Source organism: Passer domesticus, chromosome 1, assembly GCF_036417665.1.
Source record: "Passer domesticus isolate bPasDom1 chromosome 1, bPasDom1.hap1, whole genome shotgun sequence".
NCBI classification, from domain to species: domain Eukaryota; kingdom Metazoa; phylum Chordata; class Aves; order Passeriformes; family Passeridae; genus Passer; species Passer domesticus.
Window position 1 is genome coordinate 68,792,292 of NC_087474.1, and position 14,426 is coordinate 68,806,717.

The 14,426-nt window shown below is 39.2% G+C and overlaps 1 long non-coding RNA gene across 5 annotated transcripts in view; it reads right to left on the reverse strand.

Annotated features, from left to right (window-relative positions):
• Positions 1–13,410, reverse strand: part of LOC135301949 (uncharacterized) — a 29,643-nt gene extending 16,233 nt beyond the window's left edge. For 3 of the 5 annotated variants that reach the window (XR_010363684.1, XR_010363693.1, XR_010363686.1), the window contains exon 1: positions 3,673–3,971. This is a non-coding gene — a long non-coding RNA (uncharacterized LOC135301949). The other 2 variants (XR_010363687.1, XR_010363685.1) reach the window with 2 other exon arrangements.
• Between the last annotated feature and the right edge of the window lie 1,016 nt (positions 13,411–14,426).

Here is a 14,426-nt window from a genome sequence, read left to right on the forward strand (position 1 = left end):
TGAGCTACTTGGGTCGAGCAGGGCAGGACACAGAAGAGAACAAACCTGATGCTGAACAGGATTGTCAGTAGTGACGTTGATTATGACAATATGGTAGTGCTCATGACTGAATTTCTGTATCAGCTTGTATTGCAATGGAGTGAAGAAATACAAAGCTGTTTGCTTTTCAACATGTTATTTATCTATATTTTGCTGGTTTTAATTACTATGTTCATATTCAGAGTGTCTTCTACTTACAATAGCAAAATTTTAACTGGAAGATAAATGTTTTTTGTACTTCAAGTCATACACTGAAAGAATAAGAAAATTTATCTTCAATATAATTCAGGTCAGGAAAAAAAAATCAAACACCACCTTCTTTTATCCCATTGCAGAGCCCAAATAATGTATTTTTCTATATTTATGCTACTGGAATTTATAAACCTGGAGACTGTCTGAAGACATTATTTAGGAAATCAATTGAATTCTCTACTACTGCCTATTGTTGCATTTCCCCAATAATTAACATTAGAATACAAAGTATATGACAGTTTCATATGGAAAGAAAATTCCTCTAAATTTAATCTAAACAACTAAAATTCTTTCATTTCAGCTGCTATAGTCCCCTGGAGTTGTCAGCATCCAGAATACTGAGCAACTTTTTAAGGAAAAGTAATGCTAGGTGCCTTGCAGTCTTATTACCATAAATTACTCTTATACTCCATTGATTATTAAAATAACACCCCGTTTCCCTTACACATTGACAACTCCTTTCAGGAAAAAGGAAAGTTTCTGTCATGCAGAAAATTTTCATTCAAAGTTTTCTAAACAAAATTGGCATTGACATTGCTGTGATTATTACATTCAAGCTCCTGATTTTTTAATATTTTCAACCTGACAGATTTATTTCTTCTCAAATAAAAAAAAAAATCCTTCTTAGAATACAAATATATAGCTTCCTTATATTTTCTGATTCTGAAAATTACCAGGTGCCAAGCTGTGAACATAAGGAAATTGAAGACCCTTGAGGGTGACCTTAAGAACCACAAAGGTGGGGAATTGTGATATAGTGGTTTAGGCAATTTCATTGTAGCTGCTTGGTTCTTGAAAAATGAGAAATGGGTTTTCTATTACTAAATATAATGAATTCCCTTTCTGTCCTGTCACAAATTGTCAAACTTCATTAATGAGAAGAAAAATGTGGCACATACATATATAAAAAGTAATATGAATATACATATTTAAAATGGAGAAATGCTGCATAGTGCTGCAGGAGGATTCTAACTCTGCATCACATATTGCATAAATCTTTGTAAATAAGACATTTCAAAATTATCCAACATTGCAATATAATTCCACTTCAATACCTTCAGAGCAATTTGCTATTATTTGCAAAAGAAATGCCTACATGTTTTTCAGGTGCATAGATGCAGCTCAGTGGCTGTATTTCAGATAATACTTAAATCACATTTACCTTTAAAGCTGTGAATATCCAATGGAACAAGGCACCTGGTTTTATATATTGGTTTAAATATTTTACTGAATGGGGGTGTAAAATATACCATCATTTAATAAAATTATTGGCACTTTTGTCTTTTCCACTGCATTCAATTCATTGTGGCTCATTTTGATTTTGAGGACAGTAGTACTGTCCTTTGAGAACAGCAATAGCTGATTTTTATTCTCCTATGCAATATATGAATGAATGTACTCTCAACAGGAAATGCTCAGATTTTATTTGATAATCACTGTAAAATACTTGCCATTTAATTTGGAATTACAGCAATAATAAAACTGAAGGAATCCACTTCATGCAAATTTCCATTAACCCCCAGCCTTAAGCCTGGCCTTTGGTAGTTAGACTGCTCTGGGAATGAAGGGGATGACTGGAATCATGCAGGGTCTGTACATCTGCATCCAGCTCAGTGAACCCAGCAGATACCCTCAAGGACAAAATGAGATCACTTATTTTACAGGCAGGATGAACTACCCTGTGACCCACAACCCTTGCTGGCAGAGGTCCAAACTTATATTTCTCCACTCTATTGAAAACTAATTAGATCTAAAGTTTTCAGAACATAGAAGTAGTATTTTGGCAAACAGTAGTAGGAAGATTTCTACAACTACAGAAATTAAATGCGTCATACTTCTATGATCCCTGTTGACATGTAAAACACAGCAGATTTCCTCTATACAAAACTGTACCCAAAAAAAAGGAAAAAAAAAAAAAAAGAAAGATGCTGAAAGTCATTGAATAACTTGAATGTATCTAATGTCATAGCAGAAAAAAATACTGCACAGTAATTCAAAATATCCTGCTGATAGGAAACCTGAAACTGCAAGCTCTGAATGAGAGGCAGCAGAGAAGTTTGACCATCTGTAAAAGTTTTCTCTTTGCTGGAGTAGGCTAACACAGCTTATTTGCAATATGTGCTCCAAAACCCTGCAGTCCCAGGTCTTGTGTCACCGTATTCTGGTCACGTCCTCTACTCCGATAGACCCTGCTCACAGAGCACCAGCTCTTGAGGCTTGCTAAAAGTATCTGAAAGTGAGAACTTGTTTCTTTCCAAGCTGTTCTGCAATCACAGACTCCACAGGAGGTTGTGTCCCTGTATCTAACCTCTTTACTCACTACCCAAATCCTCCACAACATTAATTAGATTGATGCTGTATTAGAAAGGATTTTTCTTCTTGCCTTCTCTGCAGTTGCCTCAGAAGTGTCAAATCTACATCAAACCTGATCACTGGATGTGCTCCATGGCCTCCCTCAGGGCTCCTGAGGTCCATCTGTCCTCAGCCTACACATCCAACCTTCCTTCCAGTGGAAACCAAGGTAGAACAGGCACAGCAGGGAGTTGTTCAAATGCACCCAGCTGTTAGTTGTGTGCAAAGTCAGCGCAGCAGCCTTACCATTTAAACATAGCCAAAGGGTCTTTGCAAATTACTTATCCCTGAGAAATTTTGCTCTATTACTTCTCCCTCTGTTATATGCTTAGAGTATTACTCTGTCCTATTTATGCAGGGCATGCCCATTTCTACTGCTTACTTAGCAAGCCTGAATTTGAGACAGTTTAGAAAACTGGTAAAGTTGTCATTTCTGGAAATTAAAACTGAAACAGAATATTTGCGTGTGGTAATAAACAGGAAATCCAAATTTCAGTTCTGAAGAAAAAGATTATTCCATCTCCCCAAAGTATGCAGCAGTCTACTGCTACCTGTGCCCATACTCAACCTTACAATGCTCTTTTAAACAAAGCAGGCTTTATCTAAATAAATGTATATTTTGGCAGTGCGTTTACTGACAGCTATTTTTCACAGATGGCTAGCCAAGTTGGAGGCATCACACAAACAAATGCAATTACAGAGATCTGAGAAAGAGAAGAACCAGTAAATCCAGTTCAAGTCACCAGTAACTCTGCTAAAATTAACAGAATTAAAAAGTAGTGATTTTGGGATCTATTAAGAGTAAAGGATTTTTTTCTTAGAGTGAATATCCTATGAATCCGAAGAGAACTCACTATTAATTTTTAAAACTCTATTATTTGGTTCTTCTGGTTTTCTTGTATTTATGAAACTGGAATTAGTCCTTTTAACTGAAGACACTAACTGAGAGCCTCACGTGGTGCAATAACACAGAAGACAATCAGTCAAACACTATCACGTATCAGTACTGGGGGAATCGGATCTACTTACGTTATGACTATAAAGTGTCTGTACAGCATCTGTGTTGCAAGCAGTTGTCTGCGCAGAAACAGCGACATCAGCAGCCCTGCCCGTGGCAGAGAATTTTCAGGTTTCTCAGCGTTATCTGCAGAGACCTCTAGTGGGAAAGAACAGCAAGGTTTCCATTTCTTCCCAGACCACAAAATCACACTTCATTTTTCTAACTATCTTACTAATCTATCCACACTCTGAACAAATCTCTGGTTTTGGCATAACAATTTCAAATACGAGTGAAAAAGAAGCACCAGACGAGAGCAGAAGCTGAAAGCTTGCAGTTACCAGGACAGAGATCACCTGGTGATACACAGGTGGATCTCCCCAGCTGGGACTCTCCCAGTAACCCATCCCACCGTGGTCTCACCCTCAGAGATACCCACAGATCCCAAACCATTTCAGCTACTCCCTATCTGGTCACACTTGACCTGCAGTAATGCACACACATTTACACATCTAATGCTCAGTCCAGCCACTGGCACCAGGGTCACACATCCCTGTGGCCTATGGTCCTCTTCCAGGGGCTGGCACTGATTCTCAGTCACTCTGGTACCTCCAGTGGCTGGCACAAAGACACAGGGGAAATCCTGACCCATGATGTGACTCCAGTCACTGCCATCCAGACCCTCCCAAGCCCCACTCCCTCATACCAAATGGAGAATCCCTCATTCAGGAAAAGGGTTAGAAAGGCTTTTAGTAAGAAGACAGACTGATGAGGAGCAGGTCATGGCCAGAGAAGGGCACATACAACCAGACCTCTTATTCCCTCCTGCTTTCCCCACACTCATTCCTCCAAAAATCATCTAAATCTCTCTTTCCTCACCTTTGGTTTCTCCCCTAAGCATCCCATAATAAGTCCTGTGCAGTCTCAAAATGCACTGACTTGTTTCCCATAATATGCCCTGTTTTCTTAGGTAACAGTTCAAAAGGTGCTCCAGAACCAACTCATCACAATGTGTGTCATCCTAGCACAGTGGGGTTGAGGCTTTCCTGGGGCTGCCCAGGGAGGGACCAGGCAGGGAGCCCTCTACTCTGAACCCACAGTTTGGACTCCTGTCTGCCTTTGAGTATCCGTGTGCTCCTCTGGGCATGTGGAGACCAGCCCTTGATGGGCTGATGGCTCCTGTGAGGGCCTGGGAGCAAGCTGGAAGGGTAATTTTTGGAGTCCTCTCCATCCACCACTTTCTGCTCCTTTGTGGGTAAGCACAAGGAGTTTCTATCACATAACCTAAAGAACAATACATTTGAAATGTGATTATAATGATTTATAAATTGTTATGCACTACACTCCCATGAACAGCTCAAAGGTCCTCTCTAAATGATTTTATACACTCTACATCTTCCACTTGGCAGCCAAAGTACAGTGAGAAATAACATCACTTCACTGTAAAGAGAAGAGAACATGTTGGGACAGCCTGAAGCAATAAATTCCCTTGCTCTACATAAAAAACAGTGGTGTCAATAAAGTTATAACTGGTAAAAACATTAGCAAAAACATTGACATGAGAATGTATAGAGTAGTTTTGCATAAGATTCAAAGATAATAAGTAAATAAATAAATAAATTACACTGCTGTACTTATTTAAATTGTATTTCATGTTTCCTACAGGCATGGATATAGCTTGGGTAACACTGACTGACAGATGACGGGTTGTCTCCATAGAATTATGAAAACAATCTTCTACAAAATACTGTTTACTACAGAAAAAATAATGCTTGAGCTAAAAGCTGATGGTCACTTTTTCTTTTTGTCAAATTTCTCAGGTTTAACAATCCCAGTCAAATACAGCTAAAAATGAAGCAAGCAGTGTGAATGCAGAATTATAAATATTTTTTTTTAATCAGGTAGTCTGCTAAAAGGAAAGTACAGAAGACTGACCCTGTTTTATGTGGATTTCCATAGCAATAAAAGAAAAAAATAAGCTATTTTTGTCAAAGTTTAACATAAGCTTGGGGTATCATGAAAAAGAGTTCTATACAATATAAACTGCACTGTATAACCAATAAACTACCTCAGAACTACCAGGCTGTATTTTAGCTGTTATGATAAGGAGATATGTAGGCACACGGTGGTGATTAGGAGTGGGGCTGAGGCCGAGCCTCATCCCTAATGGGCTACAACAGTGCAGGACAGGTGAACAGCATTGAAGGCAATGAGACATGGAGTGCTGAGGTGCACTGAGCAATCACAAAGGGGTACAGAGGGCACACAGGTGTAAGGCCTGTAAGATGATGGTATAAAAGGTTGTACTGAAGAACAATAAAGTGCTGATGCTTGAAGCTTTCTGTGGTGTCAGTTGTACCTCCATCTCTGTCATCTGGTGAACCTGATGTCATCCTGAGGTGATTTAATTGACGATCGTGAACCTAAGAGCAGTAAGACAGAGGGGTGCAGCAGAACTGAGCCAGGCAAGAGCCTGAGGAAGTGAGTGGGCAACTTTCAAACAAGTGCACCTCACCCAGGTGAGCAGCTGGGAGCTTAGAAATGGGGGTTCAGCTATCGGCAGAGGAAGAGTCCATCTTAGACATCCTGCTGCAAATTTTACAGAGGTAAGGAATGGGCACTGCACATTTTGTTTATTTGTTGTGGATGAAATGGTGTAAGTATGAATGCACAGGTTGCCTTCTTTGTTGGAATGTGGGCAGAAGTAGGGCATGCACTGTGGGATACTGCTACAGTAGGGGATGAGACAGCTGCAGAGCTGCTTACAATGTGGTGTGTTTGGGATACCCTGTTACAAATACAAGATGATAAAGAAGGGGTAGTTGCTGCTGTTGCTCCCCTGGCTCTAGCAGCTGACTCCTCTGCTGCACCAGTGTCCCCTTTGTCTCTTCCTCTCTAAAGAACCGCTCCTTCTGTGAAGGGTCCTATCCTGACAGTATCACCTGAGAATTGCCCTCTTCCCCAGACACCATGATGAAATTCCAGGGTCTCAGGATGCACTGCCAGTCCAGCCCAGCCATGGTGAAGCTGCTGTGACGGTGGCAGGCACAGAGGTTTGGGGTGGCAGCCAGGAGCCTGTGTGGGCCTTTCAGAAAGGGCTGCCGTGGCTCCCCTTGGCAAACAGCCGCCTCCACTACCACAAGGGCAGTACAGAGATAACCAGGAGCTGCTTTCATGCGCTGCTGCTGCAGACAGACTGCATTGACTGTCTGCATTTCTGACATTTTTGGTGCACCTATTTTTTCTTATAAATCCCAATCCCCCACTTCAGCTGCCTTCTTTTCAACGTGCTCCCCAAAAATTGTAAAGGGTGTCAGGCAGTTACAGACACTTCATGGGGGGGTAAAGACCAGGGAACAGCAGGCTTAAATCTATTATGGGGTTTGCAACAGACAGATTTATGCATTGGTTCAACTTTCCTTGTCATTGGCATTTCATCATCCTCACTGTCAGGTAAGGGAGGATATGGTGTTGATGGTATCATTTGTTTGTGTGGGCTGGGGGAAGGTGGAGGGGCAGGCAGTTCAGTTTGCTGCTCTTTTAAACTCATTCCAGCTAACTGCTGTACAGGAGTAGCATATTTTGACTTAGCACTTAAGTCAGCTAACTGCTGCACAGGGAAGGGATGCACAGGCTTAACATCAATTATTTTTGCTCCAACTCTCCTCCTTCTCTCTGCTCTCTCCTGTCCTGCTCCATTCTCCTGTCTTTCAAAGTCTCATAGAGCAGTCTCCAGGTAGTAGCCAGCCCAGCAGGCTGTCTTTTCCCTCTCTGACAGCACATTGCAAAGTCTGTCCCCAGCTTCTTTCTACACTCTCACACTAAAAAGCCATTCAGTTTCGAAATCTTGAGACCTGGTCCACATTAGCATACTATGAAGAGCATAATGAGTAGTCTCAACATCTTTTCTCTTCAAAAGCCTTACAAGTAGACAAAACAGTCTGTTATTCAAAGGTAGGTGAAGGATATAGGGAACAGGTTGTTCCCCATAATGTCCCCAGAGGCTCACCTGTATCCCAGGTGTTAAAATCAGTCTGGTCTGGACTAGCAGCATCCCTGCTGCTTTTCTCAAATCTACGCTGGGTCCTGTCTCCAGATGTGGACCCCACAGATCAATTGCATTTATGTCAGGATCACCAGATGTCACTGTTGAGATGGTCATGACACACAGAAGAACACCATGCATTTCAGAAGGCTTCTCTGTTTATTTTAACAGCATGCTGTCTTTTATACCTTTCCAAAAAGTTTATACTTATTCACTGGTCACAACAAATCAACGCAGTGCTCATTGGCACAGAGCAGTCTCCACCACTGTTTTCAGCTAAAGTCCAACTGCAGGCTCCCTCAGTTATCTTTTCTTCTTCTTGGTTTCCATGTCAATGACCTTGGTAGAGTTCCTTTCAGGGGTAAACACAACTCTTATCATCCTCTTGTCCAATCAACTCTTCTGAGCTCACAGAACAGCAGTCAGCCCCTTCCACACAGTACCTCTGAGTCTTGTTAATCCTGATGGGCAGGTAGCTACAATCTCTCTTCATGCAATCTCAGTACCATTACATTTGAGGGGATGTGATTGTTTGACTCAATGGTGTACAGCAACATGCTCCCTGGAAGTCTTGGGGAATGGAAATCTGAGACCAAAGTGCTGAACTGCAGATGGTGACTATTCCGCATTTTGTACAAATATTGACTGACTTACAAAAATTGCTAAGTACAATTAATTGGATCAGGCCATTATTGGAATTGCTGAATTGTGCTGTTGGCACCACATTTTGATGTATTGAAGGTTATCCCTCCTTGTTATCTTCCAGGAGCTTATCCCCAGGAGTGCTTGATGCTTTAGAGCAGGTAGAATTACCAACGCAAGGTAGACAGCAGAAACATGTGGGTGATGGGAACATATAGACTCTATCTTATCTTTGCATGTTATTATATGAAATTTTATGTGATTAAAACTTTGATGTGATTAAGGTTGTGTAGCTATTGATAGAACTATATAGCTGTTGATTTTTTTACTATCCTGATATATGGCCTTTAGCTTATTTTTGTGTGTTGTTTTATAAAGTTGTACAGTGATTAACCTTGTCAATATTCTAGAAGTATAGAGATTTTGATAGGGAGTGGGAGAAAGTAACAACTTTCCTCAGCTCTCCCACTTCAGCATAGGGGACTTCTTCAAGACTAGGGTTATTTCAGCTGACCCCACAGGTAGATACTTTTGTCTGCACCAAGAGCACAGTTTCATTTTTACAACTTGGAGGCAATGAGAGTGCAGAAGCAGTTTCTTATAGGAACAGTCAGGGACTGGAGAAACAAGACTGATAGTAAGTATTAAAAGTGAAGATAAACCCAAGGCAAGCTGCCAAGCATTACACAATTTGCATTTGGTAGCCCTGTTCCAAAGGCCATCCTAGTTCCCGTATATCCTGCTGTTCTGTGGCTAGTCTTTCTCTTACCACACACACACAATAGGTAGAGTTTTGACGAGGCAATATTTTGTCCATTTGCATGTGTTGTAAAAAAAAAAAAAAACAAAAAAAAAACAAGAGTCAATCAAAACTTTTGATTGTAAAGCATCCAACCTGAAGTACAGATTAAAAAAAACCCTGAAGAAACTGGCAAAGCTGATGAAAACATTCCAGGTTTATCTACGCTTCAGGCTAATATTTAAGAAAGTGGGCATAAATGTTGATGCCTTTCAAGACCAGGTATATGCATGAAACATCTTATTCTAGTAGGTGGCTGTAGAGGACCTTTAGGTGAGGCAGAATCTGTAGTTTGCTTTTAAAAGAGAGTTATATACCTTCCAAGGAGAACTAAGGGTTCTTATTGTATTTATTTTTTGAGGTTCTGAAATATTACCTGTCCCTAATAACCCTGGTGTTAGGCAACATCTTTATACTTGCCTCCTGATAATGAATCATGCTCACCTGAGGAGACAAAAAATAATTCTTTGTTGTTGTTCATAACAATCAGTCATACTTTTCTTGCTGGTTATCAAATTAATATGTTCTCTCTTCACAACTAATTTACAGGATAAACAAGCACATGGAATGAACAGTGAGTATGAAAGAAAATGAGTAAATGAATCATCCTGTCATTCTATTTGGAGCCCTTCACAAAGCAGAAAAAGGCTGAAGTGTGCAATAAAGCTATTACAACATGCATCACACACACATCTACTGAATTATATGTTTGCATTATCACAGTACTTCAGTGAAGCCTAGCCATGAACCATGAGAAGCCACTTCAATCAGAGTGATATAAATGAAAAAAAAATTACTCTTCTCCAAGGCAATTACTCTGAGAAACATCTCAGATGTAGAGTGCAACAAGTGCTTACAAGCAGCTTCCCCACAGTTTAAATTACATGAGTACAATTTTGCTGTACTTACAGAATGATGTTAACCCACTGTTTAGAAGTCAATTATGTGAATGGTGGGGAATTGGATTATGGTATTTACAGAAAGCCATGTGCCACTGAGCCAACCCTCAATAATTTTGATCATTCTATAGCTAAAAAGCTAAGTCTCTTCTGGTCTTGCAAGTCAAATTATTTGTGTAGAAGTGTCTTTGTCTCACATCCCAGAAGATGGCAGCAGTCCCACAGTATTTTATTTATTTAGAGATGCAGTTGCTCTCAAGTTTCTCTATTTAACCACTAAAGTAAATATTTCTAATCATCATTTTGCTATTAATGTGGAGTTTGTACCTTGCAATTTACCACCTATTCCTGGCAGGGGGTTAAAAATTCTTTTAAAAGGGACTAAAATGAAACTAAACAAACTTGTATTAAAACACCTTATTTACAAGCTTCTACAAAGACATGTGTAAGGGCTTAAAGAGCACATTACCTGCCCCAAGCTGCAGAAAGACTTTGCCAGGAGATAAGTGACTGTAGGGCACTAACCCCAGTCTTGGCAGACGTGAGACCGTGTTCATATGCATATCAGCAGCCAAAAAAAGATCTGTGGGAGAGATGGCATCTGTGAGCCCTGAAACCCCTCCCCAAATTTGCCTCTGTGAATACCGGGAACTTGGTCTGAAGTTAAACCACCATGATGGGATAAGATTTCTTTGAGATAAGATAAAGGTGGTCCAGATGTCATCTCAGACCTACTGGGGGTTAGCAAAGCCAGGGGAGAGAAACAAAGCTGGGGAACCAGAATGTATCACTGAAAATGGATGCAGAGAATACAAAATTTATGGGCCACAAGAAAAGGCAACCCAGAAACTGTGCAGAAATCAGTTCGGACTGGGTAAAATGCAATTCTGGCAGAGAGAGATTACAAGCACTGACTCACAACCCACCAACTCAAAAAGCCACTAACCCAAAAGAAATGACTTAGCATGGGACTAATCAGCATTAGAAGTGTGTAACTTATTTAACCAATACAATAAGAGAACTGTGTAGTCAATGAACATTAAATCCTTTGTTAGCTAAAATGTGTGAGTAGTAAAAAGCTTTTAACAACTTGGGGACTAATGGGTGTTGACTACCTTCTGCTTGATCTCTCTCTTTTTCTCTCTCTCCCCTTCCTGTCTTTTCTATTTCTTTCTATCTCTCTACCTCACACTTACTTTTAAATAAAATGTGTACTATTGGCTTGGACACATGGCCTTGTCTGAACCTTAATTCAGGCAGATACATTTCTCACTAATTGGATCATAGAAACACACCACACTATTTATTTAGTGTTTACTGAAACTGATGAGATATTTAAAAATACTAAAAATTCTGTGCTCATCTTCAATACTACAGTCTGTTTCTCCAGCTCTTCCATAGAGATTTAACAAAAGCCTGAAAGAATTTTGAACAGCTAATCTAAAACAAACAAACCTATAAGATATTTTCTCAGATTTGCAGTGAAAATTCATCAATTCATTCAACAAAGCTGGTTGTTTATTTTTGTTTAAAAAGGAGTAATTTAGCCAATAGCTATACTGAAGCACTTTTCATTAATTCACATGACTTACTGGTCATGTGAATTAATGATAAATACATTTTTCATTAATTCAATTAATGCTTTTCATTCCATGAAAGAAAGAAAAAAGGTGTTCAGACCATATATAACCTGTAACTAATTATGACACTGAATTTCATCAGTGCTAAATGACACACACTCAATGCTACAGAAGGAAAATGAGATCTCAAGACAGTCTTGAGTCCTGAAATATCTTGCTAACAGGCCACACTGGCAACAGAATCTGATGAAGCCCAGGATTACAAATTAATTTAATGTTAGAGACTAGAACTGCAACTGCTAACTTTATATTATTTTCATCAAATTTAGGCCTATATTCTAGGATCTCTTTGAGAATCTCTTTCTTTGAAAATCTTTTGTAAGGAATCCTCAGAACATCTTGTAATTTTCAAGGCAGGAATAGTAGACTGAGAAAGACTCCTAGCCTACTCTGAAAATTATCTGTAAGAACTGAGTAAAACTGACAAAATTAATAAAAAGGTGGAAACTGATAATTTAAATGACTAAAAACTCAGTCTTTACAAACTACCAACTATTAAAAAGTTAGATAGTAATACTTGCCATTCTAAGTGTGCAAAAATGGTTTCTTGCAATGTTTCCCTTATGGAAACCAAATATTTTGGAGCTGAGATTTACAGGTTTCAAATATATTTCAATTATTTAAGGAAACTCCTGGTCTAAATAAGTGTAGAGAAAAGTTTGGAAAATATGTGCCAAAAAGAGTTTTAAAAAATTATCCTAGACAATCTTTGTAATGTTCTGGCATGACAGAATTTTTAGGCAACTTGTTACATTGGGTACTCACTGGTGGTTTTGAAAAGCTCCAACTTGGCAATGAATGAAGCAACCTGAATTCTTTTTTAGGACTGAATCCAGAACTATGAGTTTTATGGTATTTATCTCAAGTCTTCCTTGACTTTTCTTCTTTTGAGAACTTGAAGTGACTGCAAAACAACCAATCAGAATCTAACACACCTTAATGTTTGCTTCCAGTTTCTTCCTTTATTTCATAACTTCCCATAAGACTTTCTAGCACGTCTTTTGGAATCCTGGTTCCTAAAATCTCTTTTTTAATTTTTTTAATGCATTTCATATTAACTTTAGGAATTTTCCTTTCACCCCTGATCACTGCTGAGTTACTAAGGCAAATGCAAAAGATGAGTGAGAAGAAGAAAAGGAGATCATCTCCTATTAATTGCTGAGATGGGTACAACTATGTTAATAGAAGTTATTAATGTTTATTGGCAAAGTACATGACAGCTATCTTCAAGTTATTTCATGCACAATATATAAATGTTTTAATACTTTGCAATCAAACAGAAATTTTTCTCAACCTCTCTGTGAAATCACCTAGCATTAGAGAAATATTATTCTTAACACAGAAATATTTGGCAGTCAGACGATAGCAATCTTCCTCATACCTTAGAAATGTTGATATCCTGTTACATTAAAGTTTTACTTCACTATTCAGGATGATTAAAATATCATAATAAGGAAGCTTAATATGAAATATCTCTTATGAGCTAAATTAACCATGTATTATCAAACTAAAAGTCACACAAAAGGACTTATTTTGTCCTAATTACACTAATTCCTTAATAAAGGTACCTTGCTCTCGGGATCTCCTCTGGTCAAGATGACCCTGAGTTGTATTAAAAGTCTCTTTTCCCCAACCCAGCTGTTGAAGAAGGAGTCAGAAGTCTTCAGCTGTCGTTCTCAAGGTTGTTTATTATTTCTTATCTAAAACATTTTCTGTCTGGCCTGCCAAGGTCTGTTCTGCAGGTCGGTCTGAGGCACGCTGCCCTTCCACGGGGCCGGTGTTGTCTTTTATACTGCAAACTCTATCTTCGATATTTACAGTTATGTTCTAATACCTATCACCTATGTTAGACAGTGACTTTCTACTCTACACCAATCCCAAAGTGCCACCATCACCAAGAATATGGAGGCTAGGAAGAAGAACAGGACAACGCCCAAATTCCTTCATCTTGCCTCCTAGACCCCTATAGTAAAAATCTTCAAAATTCCATTTTTCACCCTATAACTACTACTGTTACGCTATCTAAACTTTTGTGACCTTTAGTTCTTCATACAAAGGTGGTAATTTGTTCCATGGGTCGAACTCAAAGCTGCAGGGGTCTTTGGCTACATGCCAGGGTCTCTGACACCCCTGCCAGGGCTTCAAAGCCCCCTGGCTGGGGCTTGGATCATCCAGGACCGTCAGAGAGACATCCTGGGCTCCGACCCCTTGCAAGTGATTTATCTACAAGATAACAGGGTAATGCTTCTATTTTGAATCATAAGGACATGATAGGGACGAAGATCAATTTTAATGGTTAAAATATTAATTTTAACACATGAAGGTCATTATACTACAAACAATCAGAGGTGTTATGAGACTAATGGGCAGAACATGTTTAAAATTGTGAAATAATAGAATTATGTTTTTATAATGTTACCCTTGGTAGCAAAGCCAGCATATGCAGTTCCTTCTCCTCAGTCCTCTCAGCCCTGTCTTTTCTGACTCCTTCATAAATTCTATCTACCAGATGTGCTGGTACAACTTTTATGGAGCACTTCATCATTGCAAAGGTCTCCATTAAAATAGTCAGTCCTCACAAGCAAAAGTGTTACTTTAAGCTGGTAAATTTAATTGGTCTTTTATATTAAAAAACAGGAAGACTGGTGCAAGTGAGGGAGAGCAAGAGACAGCAAACAAGTAGGTAACATAGGAAAATTAGGTGACCCTAAAAAATGGCTGCGCTGCAAAGAAAAGCATGCCATGTGGCTCAATCTAATAG